Source organism: Dermacentor andersoni, chromosome 3 (genome assembly GCF_023375885.2).
Source record: "Dermacentor andersoni chromosome 3, qqDerAnde1_hic_scaffold, whole genome shotgun sequence".
Classification (NCBI taxonomy): domain Eukaryota; kingdom Metazoa; phylum Arthropoda; class Arachnida; order Ixodida; family Ixodidae; genus Dermacentor; species Dermacentor andersoni.
Window position 1 is genome coordinate 133,561,715 of NC_092816.1, and position 16,653 is coordinate 133,578,367.

At 45.0% G+C, this 16,653-nt stretch overlaps 1 long non-coding RNA gene across 1 annotated transcript; it reads right to left on the bottom strand.

Annotated features, from left to right (window-relative positions):
• Window positions 1-525: 525 nt before the first annotated feature.
• On the bottom strand, window positions 526-15,986 carry LOC126525257 (uncharacterized). Its single transcript, XR_008611075.2, has 4 exons — window positions 15,261-15,986; window positions 14,142-14,183; window positions 3,387-3,440; window positions 526-707 (listed from the first exon to the last, which is right to left on the bottom strand). It is a non-coding gene; the product is annotated as an uncharacterized lncRNA (long non-coding RNA).
• Window positions 15,987-16,653: the final 667 nt, after the last annotated feature.

Genomic DNA, 16,653 nt, shown 5'->3' on the forward strand with positions numbered 1-16,653 from the left:
GACCGGCGTCACAGAAGTAAGTCTGATAATATGGAGAAGCAGCAACCAAGCCGGTTTTTTTTCAGACAGAAACGACACCACTACCACGTTGTTGCAGATATTTCAAATCACTCGCCAACGGTGTTGGGAGTGGACTTGCAGTGCACTTTTGGTATCGATGATCATGCTCTATTTGGCTTTTCGTATACTGTACCGCAGACCTGACATTAGATTTTGTGTCTAGCAAACGTAGGTTTAATGTACAAAATAAATTACCAGCCCTGTTCTCCGCCCATTATGGTTGGTCGTTCGTCACGCTGTGCTTCAACGAAGTTGACATATTCTGAACATTTCTTGATGAGCAGCTTAGGAGGTGCTGAACAATCGGTGCCGCTATCCAGCTACAAGAGAGTTTTGAGCAAGGCAAGAATAATTGTTGAAAACAAACCAGTTTCCTTAGGCATGATCTTCTGCATAGTCATTTTAATGCACCCGAAAAAAACAGAAGGAACACGAGTTTTCGATGTATGCTATACACCTTTCCACTTCACCACAAGGCACCTGAAACTTTATTTGTGGAAGTCTGGCTGACGTAAGATGCTCCAAATTAGTGTTGCGTCACCTTTACGTTTCTCGAGGAGGTCTGACATCTAACCTGCCACACGCAATCCCACTTTTATGAGATGCCATGCTACTTTAGCGTTGGGAATGATGGAAATACCGCAGTCCTGAAATAAAAAGATGATATTCTTGATTAGACTGAATTTCATGCCCTATTTTCTTCCTTTACGTCAAGTTCCGACGTCACGACTATCAACAGACTAGATGTATAAAGATAAATTTCATGAAGTTCATAATTCTTTGAGGGAGAATTTTTTCGCACTCTTGTGCTATTGCGCCATTTTGTTAGTATCAAATGCGCGTCACTTTGCCAGCGCAGGTTATGCGCCGTGTTCTCTGCAGGTTTCCGTGGCGCTGATTATTCACTTTAGAAAATTTGTTTCTGAGGCGCCTGCGCTATACTTCATGGATGATTCCTGCTTTTGCGACTAGAGGGGAACGAGGGTATTCGTGCTTGTCGACAACGCCTCTGCTACGCTGTACCGATACACTGCGGCGTCGTGCGTAACCAAAGCAAGTCAGGAACGCTGTTGGAGCTTACCTCTGTTTCCAGACTAACGTCCTCTTTGGTAGTGATAGGTGCTGGCTCGATAAAGAGAGACGATTTCTGATTCATTGCTCCGTGAAGCTTAACTGCCCAAACCAACACTGTGGCTATGTGAGACACCACCTAATGGAGGTCTCCGGATTAAGTTTGACTACTTGCGGTTGGAATTGCGCGCTTTCGGAGCTTTAAGTAAGAACCAGTTTTGCATTTATCTCCATCTAAGTGAGCCTGGAACAGAGCACTGAGGAGTAGGTCGCCATAACTACTCAGCTGCAGCGGCGGGTCCGGCTGGATCCGTTGAACGTGCCTGGCATAGCGACTTGCTCGAGCATGCAACGTTGTCTCTAATGCACTTGCGGAACGGGGGGTTGGGGGAGAGTAAGAGACTCATTATGACCTTGCAAGGGCATCAGAAACCGTGCTTGCCAGGCTTGTGTCTCTATCACCGGCGTTTTGTTCGTGTTAACTTCGACTCCTGCGTTCCCGATGCCGCTGTGACATCGCGGGTTGGTGCTTTTTATTCTTGCATTCTACTCGCTACTACCCCACAATGTTTTTTCGTCGCCGCCGGGATCTAACCCCCCAAGTTTCAGACCAGCACAACGCATCTATGAAAGGGCGCGTCGCACAGTCGTTCAGCGATCCTCAAGAAGTATCGCTGCGCGTTGATAACTTACTGCTTCTTGTGATGCCCGCCATACTGCAAACACGTATGTAAATGTGGCGTGGATTCGTCGCCACGCCACCAGTTCTTTCTTTTATTTATGCATGCCGTTTGTCGAATGAAACGTACGTCGCCCTTCTGGCGGGGGCTTCACTAAGCGATCCTGGAATCTTTATAACTTTATTGGGAAAGGGGGGAAGTGAGTTGGCTATTACCCGCCGTAGTGGTTTCGTGGCCGTGCGCTAGTAAGAACGAGGTAGGAAGGAGCCATTTGCACCTTGTGTTCGGCGGCTGCAACAGTGTCACAGCCAGGCACCAATCGAACCTAATAAGCACTGCGATTTGATACGGAGACCTGACTAAGACTTAGATATCCAGCGTTACATCACCGATGCCTGAAGATGATCACGTATTTGATTGCGCCAAATCCTTCTGGGCACTTTGCGCGAGCGATTTTTACCGTGGTTTCTGGCGAGCCTGCTCTTCTGGATATACCGTACACAGTCTTCTTCTCTGTGTTTCGCCACGTATAGCATTTTGGTGGAGGTGCGTGACCCTCATCCACGCCGCCAAGTTCTCCAGGGGTCACTACAATGAGCATGCCACCATGCCTCCCCGTGAATAGACCCCATGATCAATGACTTGGACTCGTGGGATTGCTGCAATTGCCACGCTTGCTCTCCTAGAATGCCTGGTAGGTGTTTTGGCCTGGACAAGGCTGACGTCGACGAATGAATGAAGCTTGATGAACGCGACAGAACTAATAACAGGTGGAACGCAACGATTATGCCTACGTACGATGTTCCAAACACATATTGACGAGTTATCTAGACGAGACATTTTCAAAGATACGCCACATTTTTGGCAACCTCCTTCGACGCAGCGTTGCCTCGAGAAAGGCTTTTGCAAAGCTTGTCCGGACATGAACAATGCCCTACGTCTAATTATTACAAGAAATCACGGTCGTTTGCCTCTAAGGAAACGACCAGATGTCTAAAACAAAGTCGCTAACACACTAAAAAAATCACGGGCGACATTTTCCACTTGCTTGTTTCTTCCAAGCCTCTACTATCCAAGCCATTATAAAAGAATGCCGTCGCTTTGGACAGCAGCACCATATCACGCAGCCCATCGCGCGTCGGCCTAATACCATGCGACAACGTCTTGTAAGGATCTATAGCGTCAGCCAACCCCCTGTTACAGCGTAGCCCACATCGTGCGCCATGGTTTTTCAGGCCGCCTATTCACCATCCGTCTCCGCCACGCCTACAAATCCACCACCTGCCACAATTGCGATGGTTCAGGACCTTGTCCGACCGGAATTCGAGAACAGCGTTCTCAACTCCTTCCACACGTCAAGACAACCCAGCGTCCACCACTTCTCTCGTGGCACTTCTCGTCGCCGACAGTTCTTTCCCGGCACATTTTGAAATTCGTCTAGATAGCGCCTCCGCATGTACCAATAACACTGACAAATTCTAAAAAAATGGCGCGAGAACTCAGTGCGTAAACACTTCACCTATAATGCTACTTGTGAAAATAAGAAGAAACATTGGACTCTTTCTCAGTACTTACCACAAACTTCTCTACAATCTTTTGCGTCTTCATGTCATAAGATAGGGTGTCTTGCTGTAGGAATGGGAAAAAATAAAAAGTGTTACAGGTAAAGGGAGTATTAGGTTTGCAGCTCGAGGAACCGCCTTATTGCAAACAGGGAAGACACAAAAAAATGTTCGTGTAAACATGCAATAAAAGCGTGTGCAAGTTTTAGACAACGAAACTGCCTGCAGTGACTGTACACTCTTGAATACGCGTTTCTTTTGCATGCATGATGACATGGGATGGAAGACTATGACAGAACCATATATACAACCTATATGCATATATATTTGAACTAGCAGACGCGCAGCGTGGTACGCACGTAGTCAGGCAAGTGGCTCGTCATATGTTCTAGTTCTTCACTTTCTTCCGCACGGGCGACTGCACTTCGCATTAGATCATAACTTATTCTTAGGGCTGCTGGAGCGTCATCTGAAGTTGGCTAGAATGTCATGCAAATACCCTAAGTGAACAATTTTGAACGGGATACAACACCTGTAACAGGGAAGGTGATTATTATTTTTTTTTTCAACAGGCCAGATTACGTAGTTCACTTTGCTTAACCTTGAAAAACCTTGTAAGGGACGGTGTAGGGTGAAAGCAGCTTCTCATGTGTACCGGTACAGCGATAAGAACACGGCATAAGAGCTAGAGTTGCAAGAGATATTTGAAAGTTCAGGGGGTGACTGTCCTCTTGGTCATTTGTGATACTTGTAGCACTCTGAGTCGATTGTACGTGACCTCACCAGGCATGCTACTGTGGACAGTGGTGCCATATTCTGAGTTATGTTATGGCACCGGAAAAAGAATGGCGCCAAACAGCATATAGGATAGTTGATGAAAAAGGTAGAAGGGGGAAACAGGTGCTGTTGTGAAGGCAAAATTTGTATGCAAGGGTCACTTACACAAGAGGCATTAGGCTATCCCAATTGCAATGATAGGCCAAAATGCACATTCGTGTTCAAAATGAGTTATGAAACGCTGCCCGAGGTCGAAAGGGCTTCATGATTGCATGGGGGCAGCAATACGCAAAAAAATGTTTATTTAACACTATTTAGAACACTGGTGAGTATTAAACTATGTTCTTTTTTCATGTTGCAGCCCATATTGAACGTTTCTTTACATAGACATCATCGTCTCTGACAAGGTTCTGACAAGGTTCTGACATCCCTGACATTCGCGTTCAAAATGAGTTATAGAACGGTGCCCGAGATCAACAGATCTTGAAGATTGAATGGCGGCCACAATACGCAAAAAAATAACTATTAACTAAACACTATTTCAAGCACTGGTGAGTATTAAACTATGTTTTTTTGCCTTCAGCGTCACCATGAAGCCTTGGAGCCCCTTCGACCGCGGAAACCATGTTGCAGCCCACATTGAACGTTTCTTTACACAGACATCATCTTTGACATGGTAAAATAAAATTGTTCATATAGTCAGTCGGTTTGTGCGAGATAGGGAGTTGTGTGCCGGCGTTCTATGGAGCAGGAACGAAGATTCTCTTCGACGACTTGCGACAGGAAGTAGTGGTTCTGGTTTGTGACCAGCTAATCAGGTGTGTGCATCTTGTGCATCTCGAAGGAGCCCAAAAACCTGTGTAGGCTGTTGGCAATCTTCACAGCCTGCGAAGCGGGCCAACTCCAGTGGAAGATATCAGGAGAAGCGAGAAAACGTTGCACGAAGCTGTACACGTCTGACCAGTAATTCCGACGTTGGTCTCCGTCGCAGGAATGATTGGTACCAAGGTGCCCTGTTCTAAGGTAGACCTGAACCATAGCAGGTGTTACACCTGTGCCACTTGCAACAAGGTGTCCTGTGGAGCTGCTCATGAACAGTAGGCTGGAGAGAATCGGGGACGGTCAGCAGGAAATTACGGCAACAAGAAGCCATGTTGCGTCGGTACATAACGTGCTCGCCTGAAGCGAACGCCACAGTTCGCGATTCAGGTGACTATTACCAAGCCCTCAATCGTTGAATGTCTTAACTCTTCTTTTAGCTTTTCTGTATCATTATTGACAATATGAGACATGGCTGGGAGATATGGAGATATTCCATCATCGCTCGCTGAACGCCACCGCTCAGTGACAGTCACCGTGCGGCGATGGAGCTGTAACAACGCGCTGGTGCCACACAGGGAGCGCCGCCCCGCCGGATATACTTTTGAAACGGACATGTCAGCTGGTGTACTCCCCCCTGTAAACGAAAATTTTGTCATGAGCGCTAATTTGGTGCTTGGTAGCCCAAATTTGGTGGGCCAAAAGACAAAAAACAATGAAAAACGCAAGCATGCTCTAATGAAAACTTCTTTTTTAATGCGCGAGGGTGAAACGCCCTCCTGTTTGTTGCCTGCGCAGGATTTCCTCTGCAGGTGTGAGCGGAAACCAGCAACACTTGCATTTATTTTTTTAGATTGGTTTGCTCTCGCACATCTGCTTTGCAACGTCCTTCTGCTTCTTTCTTTTTTTTTTTTTGTACTCTCAACATGTCCACAACCAATGTGTATTAAAACTTGTATTTTTCTGTTCAAGATGCACGAGCTAGCACGCCATGGCGCGCAGCGATTTTCTTTCGGCAAAACATGAGTAGGCAGAGAAACGTGCTTTATACACTGCTTTTCCAAGCGACGCTTGTAATATCTCACTCGTGTCGCTCTCAGTGTTCCCGTACGAAATAACCCAAGCCGCGAGAAAATAAAAATTACCTGTCGGGCTGCGGATTCGAACCAGTGCCCTTGGGTTGCGCGACCACAAAGCTAACCGTTTCAGCCACTTCCGCTTAATCATGCGCGCCCTTTAAAGCCGCGTTTTATATATGCGCGGAGAATTAGACGCAGCACAAGGCGCGAGGCAATCACAGGCTTCCCCTCCCTCCAGAGGAGAGAAAGGGTGTGATCGCGTGTTCGCTCGCCTCGCGTCCGCCTTTTCCCGCCAGTTTAGGCCAGGCAGTCAATGGGGAGGCCGCGTTGGGTTCGACCTGCCGAAGAGCAGGCTGCGTTGAAGGAAGGGCAGCTGGAGGGGCCGCGAGTCTTTCGTTCGCTCGAAGAATAGGCGGCGTTTGATGAATGTCGCCGGGAACTCGCTCGAGAAAGCGCTCTTCGTTGATGCGCTCACCTCGCCGTGAGAGAGCGCGAATCCGAGGTGTTACGAGAGCGAAGAGCCGCGGATCCCGAGCTTCGCTTGAAACTCCTCTTCGCAGTAGTGGAAGAGCGGTCAATTTTATTAGCAACCTATTGCGTAGCAGGGCATTCAATACGGAACAGTATAATGCAGTGCTGACTGTTTTAATTTTTAGTACAAATGGGTGCATTCTGTACTAGGATCATACACATACAAGAAAGCTTCTTACAATTTCGCATAGACAGAAAACTGCTGCAGAGGCCGTGTTAATCTTCTGTGCACAACAAAACTCCACTGAATCATTTTTTGTCGCAACACTTATCTATGATTACTAAAGACATTACCAATAGCATAGATCAACATCTTTCGCATACCAGTAAAAACAACTTGCTTTTGTATTACATACTACGGGTAAACTTGCTAGTCCAAAACGCGTTTTCTACCGAGTAAAATTTCTGCGCAGCCTTCTGCTGATGTGCCGATAAATATTTAGCAAATTATGCTGAACATGAATACAGCTTCTTTTTTCATGTATGGTTTCGTTGTGCGATACAACATGTAAGACCAGTAGAACTTCGTTCAGAGCTGTAACATTGCTAACAATGTAAAATTTTGAAATTCCGCATGAGAATATTCCAGATGTTCCTTTAAAATTTTCATGGACTTCAGTCTCTTCTATCAACATCCAAGCATAAACTAAACATTCACAAGTTAACTAACAACAAAAACACTGAGTTTCATGTGAAGGAATTGTAAATTTGAACTCTAAATAAAATCGGCTGCATTCAATGCAATCAGGACAACCTGGTCACTCCAATTTTTTTTGAACGTTTCGAAAACCTGCTTTAATACGTTGAATGTACACAATGCACTTTCATTTACAGATCTCATAGGCTCAGCTTCCTGCGAGCTGTTTTGAAGAGTAGATAGGACAGGTGTGAAGAGTTACGTTACGAGTTGAGTCGTTGGCTGGAGGTTATGTGTCACGAGACTTTCAAGGTCGACAAAATAAAGAAGCGAAAGTATATAAACCTAATATTATTGGTGACTTCGCTGAAGTGACGGCCCTGCCACTTTATTCATAATAATGAAACCAATGAAGGCAAGAGTGCCGAGCAACCTTAGTATTTGCACAACGTTGTCGAAGTAAGTTCAATGAGATTCAAGCATCCCAAGATCCATGTATGGTAGCTATGTAATAATTGAAAGAGGTGGGTGCAACCGTATGTGCAATTAATGTCTGCACAAGGACAACGCGGCACGCCGTTCTTGCAAATGTCGAAGTATTTCGTAAAAATACACTACTCCCGAGACCGTTGCAAGAACTATTCGAGCCACAATAAAGATAAGATATCAGTAAGGCAACTTTTTTCGCAATTTTCAAGCTTCTCGAGCTTTCTCATTGCAGCGGACGTTCTCTCACGTTGTTATTATTTTTTTAGAGCCACATTGATGTAATTTATGTGCAGCAAAAGGCCTGCACATAAGAACTGCTGCATCAGGTCTATGCAAAACTTTTCAGCGCAAAATAATTCATTGAGTGGACTGCAGCTTAATTTATCTTGCAGTACAATGGTCACGCCGTAACAGAGACGGAACACGCGAAAGTGCTCCAGAAAACATTTCTCCATATTCTTGCATTCCTGTTGCAACAATGGCGTGCCACCTGGCTCCACAAGAGTTGGTAGAACTATAGGCTAGCAAGATACCTCAACTTGATACCTTCCCCTGTGGTTAACACTCCTTCGGTAATCTCCGATACATTTCCCTATCATTCCTCAGTCGTTTGGTGAATCACGTGGTCTCTGGTGTGTATATTTTCTCCTCTCAGCTAGTTTCCTGCCATCCTCAACAGCGCTTCCCTTCTTTTAGCATCCATTCTATAACCCTAATGGTCCACGGGTTATCTAAACTACGCATTAAATGACCTGCCCACCACCGTTTTTTTCTCCTAATGTCAATTAGAATATCGCATATCCGCTATAGCTCTCTGATACACTCCGCTCTCTTCCTGTTCTAAACGTTGCGCCTAACATTCTTCGTTTCTTCGTTCTCTTGCCCGGCTAATGATCATGATCATTGTCTTCTGCATATAAATCTTCAACCCCACTCTTACACTCTCTCTTGTAGCTCATCCCCAGTGTTGCTAAACCGGACAATGTCATCTGCAAATCGAAGGGTGCTGACGTATTCACCGTTAATCTTCGCTATTAGGCATCCCCAGTTTGATAGCTTGAATACATCTTCCTAGCACGCAGTGAATAGAATTCGAGAGATTCTCTCTCCTTCTCCGACGTCTTTCTTTATAAATATATTCTTACTCTTCTGTGGAGCATTGAGGTACCTGTGAAATCTGTATATACTTACGTAAACCTTCTGTACTCCTTGATTACGCAATGCCTTTATGAGTGCTGGTATCACTACTGAATCAAATGCCTATTTGTAATCTACGAAAGCCGTATAGAGAGACTGATTGTATTTTGCGGATATCTCTGTTACCTGATTTATGGCATGGATGTGATGCATTGTAGATAATCCCTTCCTGAAGACCGCCTGTTCCTTCGGATGATTGGAGTCCAGTGTTGCTCCTATTCTATTGGAGATTATCCTGGTGCAAAGAAGCGGTAAGGCGTGCAGACACAAACACAAGAAAAGTGGACAACACGAACGCCGACTATCAACTAGAGGAAGCACTGAGGCGAAAAAAGAAAGAGGGCACAAGACTCATCTGCGCACGCTCTGGTGTGGTAGCACCATGTGTCATCCGGGTACAAGTGCCGGTCTATACTGCCGGTCTCGACCAGCACGTGAACGAGATTGCCGTGTGTTGCTACCAATCCAGAGCATGCGCAGATGAGTATTGTGTCTGCATTCTTTTTTTTCCTCTTAGTAGCATCCTTCACTTGACAGTCGGCGTTCGTGTTGTCCACTTCTCTTGTGTCCGTGTCTGCACGCCTTACCCCTTCTATGCATTATGAATCCCTACCAACTAGCTCACATTTCTGTCGTTCTTATCCTTGTGAATACTTGTATAATACTGGAAGAAAGCTAATGGGCCTATTATTTTTAAATTCTTTAACGCCTCCCTTTTTGTGGATTATTATAATCTTGACATTATTTCAGTTCTGTGGGCTCCTTCAAGTCGATGGACACTTCGTATAAACAGCCGCTAGCTTTGCAAGCATCATGTCTCCTCCATATTTGATTAAATTGACTGTTATCCCAACTTCTCCTGCCGCTTTTCCCCGTTTCCTGTCTTGCAAGGCCCTTCTAACTTCACCGCCAGTTATAGCAGGAGCCTCTGTAACCTGTTCATTACTACTTCCATTGGAGGTATCGTGGCTTCTCTGGGTACTGTACAGGTCAGTATACAATTCTTCCGCTGCTTTTACTACATCTTCCAGATTTATGATGATAATACCTTGCTTATTTTTCACTGCATACAAGTGGTTTCTGGTGTTAAGAGCGCAAAACGTAGAAGGGACACGAGACGGCAACACCACAAGGGCGGACTTTCAGCTACGTTCATTTGAAAGATACACGGCTTCTTATACAGTTGCCCACACGTCTCACAGAGGCGTAATTGCATATTATGTGAAACAGGCACTCTTTCGCACTCAACATAATAGTTGCACTTGCAAAAGCTCAACTTATTTTGTTTTTTGTTAGCAACAGGGACGACGTGCTAACACATTGCTCACGAAGTCTGTCAATCTCGGCTGCCTCCAAATTCTCCCAAACCAGTTGTTGATTGTGTGTTTTCAGCACTTCACAGTGTCTGAATTCTGCGGCACAAGTTCTAGAGGGGCAATCCCTGACGTGGATACCTAGATTCCTGTTCGCCTGCTCGACACTAAGTTTATGTTTCCTTTGTTTTTCGTTTTGTTTATTCTAGTTTCTCCTATATACTTTTGCCCCCATTTCAAAGGTATGGAATACACTCCGGCTTGTACGCAATCCACAAAGCGGCTCTGGTGAGTTATCGTGCACCCTTGCTTCTTTATCGGCTCTTCTGCATTGACGCGTCGGCAGAGGCTTTTCAGTTTATCCGGGGCAGTGAGCACAACATTAACTCCAGTTTTGCGCCCTATCTTCTTGAAGCGGCGAGATATGTCGTGAACGTATGGCACGGCCACAGTCCTTGGCTTTTCTGTAGTTTTTGTGTTCTCGCCGCCTTCCTCGCCATTGACACGCTCGAGCTTTAGGTTCTTGCTCATTCGTTGCGCCACACACACAAGAAGATATGACGGGAGACCAGCCCCAGTATGATGCGCGAGTATTTAAGCGCGTTTGATAAACGAACGTTTGCAGTGGTTGTCTTCGCCAGTTTTAACGCGCTGGTTGGAATGGCAGCGGCACCTTGTCGCCTCTGAGTTGATAAGCCAAGCAGACCTTTCCCCTAGCGAGCTCGAGTCGGAGATCAAGCCATCTCAAAGAGCCATGCGTCAGGACTTCGTGGGCAACAGCAAGCTCCTCAAACGCATGACTAAAGCACGTGAGTGCCTCCAAAAATGCGTTACTTTAATTAGTGCCGCGGCCATCACAGAGACTTAAGTAATCATCAAGATAACGAATGACTTTTCGGATGCTCGTTGTGGTTAGGGTACTCTGAAGTAATCTATCTTTCTGGCCAATCTACAACTCAATAAGTGCTGGCACAATACAGGACCATATACACACGTTGTGTTTCTGCAGGTACAAATTCCGCTCGTACATAACATGAACGGACTTCAGACATACAGGAGTTCCAGGGCCCACCAGTCAAAACCCTGCAAGCATTTTGAAAAGCGACAGCGCCGTGTCCATCGATGCATTTTTACAAGCACACCAGAATCTCATCTAGGGGGATCAAACAATATAGATCTTTAAAGTTTACAGAGCATGCTGCGAAGTCAGTGCGAGAACTGTCTCTTAAAACCCTTATTGCATCGTCTGAGAATTTCACCTGGAAAGGGCCGTCAACAGTTAGTAGGTTTAGTTTTTCCTGCAAGAACTGTGCAATCGTTTTCTGCCATGTGCCCTTCTCGGACACCATAACGCACAGGGGCCACTCATGTTTATGCGTTTTTACAGTGAAATATTTAACAGGGATAGGCGGGCTAGATGGTGGTCGATATTGGAATGCATCATGTAACCGCACAAAAACAAGGGACAAAGAAGGAACACACAAGACATGCGCCTGTCTTGTGTGTTCCTTCTCTGTCCCTTTGTTTTTGAGCGGTTACATGATGCTTTACAGTGAAAAACATATTAAGGAAAGATTTTTTGCTAATTATCGATGCTACCCACTAGGCGGTCGAGCTTGAGGTTTCCGCATAGCTTCTTTGCAGCTGACTTTGCTTTCTGCAAAAGCGATTTTTCAAGCATGTTAAAAACGGAACTGACGGCACCTAACGCCTTATTTTGGCAGACGTCTTTTGGCATCACAGCGAAGCCCTTCTCCTTGTCCGAAGTAAGCAACGAGAGCGAATGTTCTTTCATTATATAGGGTAAACTGGAAGATGGACAAACGAAAGGCTAAAAGAATGTAAACTTAACATCGAGAAGGCGAACAGGAATCTAGGTATTCACATCAGGTTTTGGCCCTCTAAAGCTTGTGCCGCAGAATTCCAACCTGTAAATTGCTGCAAAACACAACGACTAATTGGTTCGGGAGATCATCGAGGCAGCCAAGATTGCCAGACTTAGTGAGCATCGTGTTAGCACGCCGTCCTTGTTCCTAACAATAAACAACTTGAGCTTTTCTAAGTGGAATCATTGTCTTGACTGCGAAAAGTGCGTCTTTCACATTATGTGCAATGACCTGTCTGTGACAGGTGTGGGCAAATGCATAAGAAGCCGTGTATCTTTCAAATAAAGGTTAAGAACACGTAAAAGCTACACCAAATTTGAGAGTGCGAAGAAGCTATAAAAAGATATCTGCTTCTAAGCACAGGTTTAAAGGTGAAGCGCGCCTCGGTCGTCGTGCAGGTTGCTCCAATTTCTTATTTTAACTTAAACACAAACGGTGACTGTTATCTAATTGATTTTTATTAGCTCCTGCCTTGTTCATAAACATTCCAAGCTGGTAATCAACGGAATCTTCTCCAGTGTAACGAGTTCGTGCAGCAATCATTCAAATATCTTCCGTAAATATATATCCCGAAGTGTTCTGCTCCTGAGAAAAATGACGAACGACCGCCAACATATAATGACGCAAAATTTCTATCTGCTCCTGAGCTAGCATCAATCAGCTCATGAGCAATCGCCAACAGGTAGCTTCAGTTCTTTTCAACACTGCAGCAAAATGCGTCGCACCGAACGAAAACCATATTCACTAGAGAGAAATCAAGAAATATCTTTTCTTTTCTTCTTATAGCTGTTTTCATAAGGATAGCTCTTGCTTCCCTTATAACGGCTGCAGAAAAGGCGTGCTTACCTCTTGTTCACTGGGAAAAGGAAAGTTTCCGCCTTGCTGTTCCTTCGCGAGTTGCCACACAATAGATATGCTCAGGACGCAATATACTCTTTCGTCGGTTTTCCAACATTGCCGGAACATTCGCGGCCACAGAAAGCGAACCAGAAAGAAAGAAGATAGCGCCGAAATACGCAGAAGTTATTGTGTTTTCCGTTGGACATTAGGAAAATGGCGGCGCTTTATTGGCAACACCGAAACTTGCCTAATTGTCATCCACTGCTTACGACGCCTGATAACAACCTGGTATACACAGGAGGTGCTGTTTGCGCTAGCCCACGTTTACGCTGTAACCTTCTCCTGTTGGCAACGCCGTCGTCCATAATCGCCGACTTAGTTTGACAGCAACACACATTCAAAAACTGCCATCTTTACGACTAACCTCGGAGCCCAGGGGGCCAGGAATATTCTCCACAAATTTACTCAGTCATAAAATAAACGATACGTAGGCATTAAAGCTGCCACAAAACACAAATAGAAGAGCACAATTATTTTTTTTTGTAAAGCGAACCTTGATACGCCTTGCGTCCTAAACTTTAGGTAGGCAAAGTATCGCCATCTTAAGGATTTGTACGATGACGACTGCGTCATGTGCGTAGACAAGAAATCTCTTTCGGTGGGCTTGGCTTAAAACAAATTGCTGTGGCCAAAATTCATTTTGGGTGCTTTACCTGCTAAAAGAACAATCATATTAAGAGGCACAACGTAGCGAGGGATTCCGTTGCTATATTGAATACCGGGGATTCTTTACCGTGCAATACACTTTAGTCCACGAGTGCTTTTGCATATTGCCAACATCGAATGTCTCCGTCGAGCTCAGCAGCGCAACGTCATAGCCGCTAAACTACCGCAGCGCTTTTTGATGAGTCTGTGGGTACTTGTAACACAAATATGCTTCAATCATTAATAAAGGGGGGCCTTTTCCTGACAATACTATCACAGGCTCATTTTCAGCTATAGGACAGCATTGTGACGGAATTACGTAAAGTTCAAGGCACATTAAACGTACGTTAACAGGCTTGCACAAACCAGCGCAGCCGATTTATTGATTTCCTTTTTTCGGTGTTAAGTGAGTCAATGCATCTCCTAGTGCGAGAGCAGCAGCTGTTCATGCAGCACTGAGAGAGGACAAAAACGAAAATTTTGGTTGTAACCTACCCAGATGGCCCAAATTTTCTTCCGCGAGCACGGTACGATTGCCTGCAACAAAGCGTTAGACAATAACACGAGAGAACATAATGAGCAGTTGTTGGCAATCTTATAAAAGTTTTTGTGTTGCGGTGTTGATATTATTTTTTCTTGTAGCAAGAAACGCCAACAAAAGGTACCGTCTGGTCCGATTAGCTCAGGCATCCCAAGGTGACCTGTGGTATGCATGAGGCTTTCCGCTGAAATGTTCGCTGCTTCCTTCCGACTTGTTCACTGAATCTGTGCGACTACGCTTCAATATTACTAAGAACAGCACGGTGAACCACCAAACGAAACATCGGCACAAGGTCAACGTCCCACGTCAAGTATGGTCACTGGTACATTGGGCGTTCTCCTAAAATGGTACGTATGTAGAAAAAGAGAACATTTTTGCCGCAACTGTAGCGGTACCTAGTTCGAAACTGATGAAATCTTCAAAATGATATGACATGGCGGCTGTCAACTGATCGGATTAGGTTTGCAACTGCTACGTGTACCAGCCCTTTTTTTTTCGAAATGAGCTCATAGCAGGATACGAACAGATTACACAGTGAAGGGACACACGCAACGCTGCATGTGTGTCCCCTTCACTGTGTCCCCTGTTTCAGTTTCCGCAATGCCGTACCAACGAGCTCAAGTGGGCACTCTCCTAACGTGCCCTAAGGTAATGAGTTAAAATGCTAGCTAATAACGAATGACTAAAACACAAATTGTAAGCAGTGATTTCTCACGCAAATAACGCCCGTATATTGAGTAATCTACTCCAGGTGGCACAATGGCGGTATCTTCGGTAGGAGATTTTCGGTTCAGGTCAAAATTCTAGAAAACATCTGTTACATGGCTTCGTAGCTGTCATTCAGCACGTACAGGTTCTTTCACAAGTCAAGGTTAATCTATGTATTAACTTGGCCAAATGAAAGCCGAGCCTAATCAGGTATTGCGTTTACTGTACAGGGTGAAGTTCCACGGAGCTGCACCCACTGGAAATATTGAAATATGAACCACTTGCAGTACTTCCGCCAGTGTTTCATATTTGTAGTTACTCAACAAATGCTGTTCACTATGCTGTACGTATTCGATAGGGCTTACCTGAAGCTCCAAAGTTTTTAGTTCTTTTGCACAAGCTTGGCTCTCGTCACAAAGGCTCTTGAGAAACTGGTTGGCAAGCGAAAAAAAACACGATGCACGATTACTGCGGTGACGAATGAGTCACAAATTATATCACTTTTGTGCGTAGGCTGTACAACTTTGGTTTTATAAAAGTTACTTTCAGGCGGAGTCATACAGAACCGCGTTCAAATTGCAACCTGTTCCCATGTTTTTATTTCCACAGCGATAGCTCTCGAAGAAAGCCATACTAGCACGTTGTCGACTAGAAATGCATGATGAACCTATCTTTTACACTTCTTTCGCCACTCGATTTCTCAAATGACCCATCTCCTTGAACACATTCGCTCTTTCATACACCAAGAACAAGAGCTATGCTGCAGAGAGCTTCAGCAAACGCTTAAAATTATCAATGGGAAAGCTGATGAAGTTGAAAAGATGTGATTGCGGTTTCTTTGTGTAGCTTGTGGGCATGTACAGACATGTGGCACGTCACAAAATGCAGCGTGTAGTTTCACAGCCGTCTAAAGGTTGGCGCTAAAGGAAACAAATATCGCAGTAAATGTTAGTAACATGACCATGCAGTCGCCGATTTCGCTTTAGACACAGGCTGAAAAATAAAATAACATATTTTTATTCCCAATCAACGTAGAAAACAGTGTCTCAGGCTTAGATTATCTTTGGCGAAAGTGGCGTCCTGTTCCAAGGCGAGGGAAGCCTGCGCATTTTGACTCCTGTGAACATTGGTAGTATCAGGCCAAATCCTGCGCTAATAATATTTTCGCGATGTCCATCATTGCCAAAGTCCGGGCAGCCTGTATGCACATCGCACCGTGTCGGCAACACATCCGTACAATTTTTCAGCTGAACATTCGGAGCTACTTCGCGATGTCAGCCCCCGAGCTCTTAACCCCACGCCGTTTCATACAATTATTACTACAAGAAACTGGTTCTACGACAATTGCAAGCAGAGAGGTTCAGCCAGCATGATCCTCGACGGATATGCCTACATTTCGTTCTTCTGGCTTTAAACTTCATCGTGACCTTGCAAACTCACCATTCTCCATAAAGCTCAAAGCTCACCTTATAAATAACTAAACATTCATAAAATTGTCCAATGGCTCTATTCATGCAGTGCACATCTAGCAGAGAAGCCCAAAGCCCAATTCAAACCATTAGGCCACGAACGCACTCATTACCAAGTGGCATACACACATTAAAGAATTTATTGCGGGCAAGTCAGCGCGTGTCGATTTGGCCACCTAAACAGGCAGCAACGCTACCCTTAGTAGCAGTTGTGCGTGCTTTCTGCGTTTCGAAAACTACAGACTGTCTTGAAACTTAGGCCAGTAAAGGGATATAAGCGTAATGCACA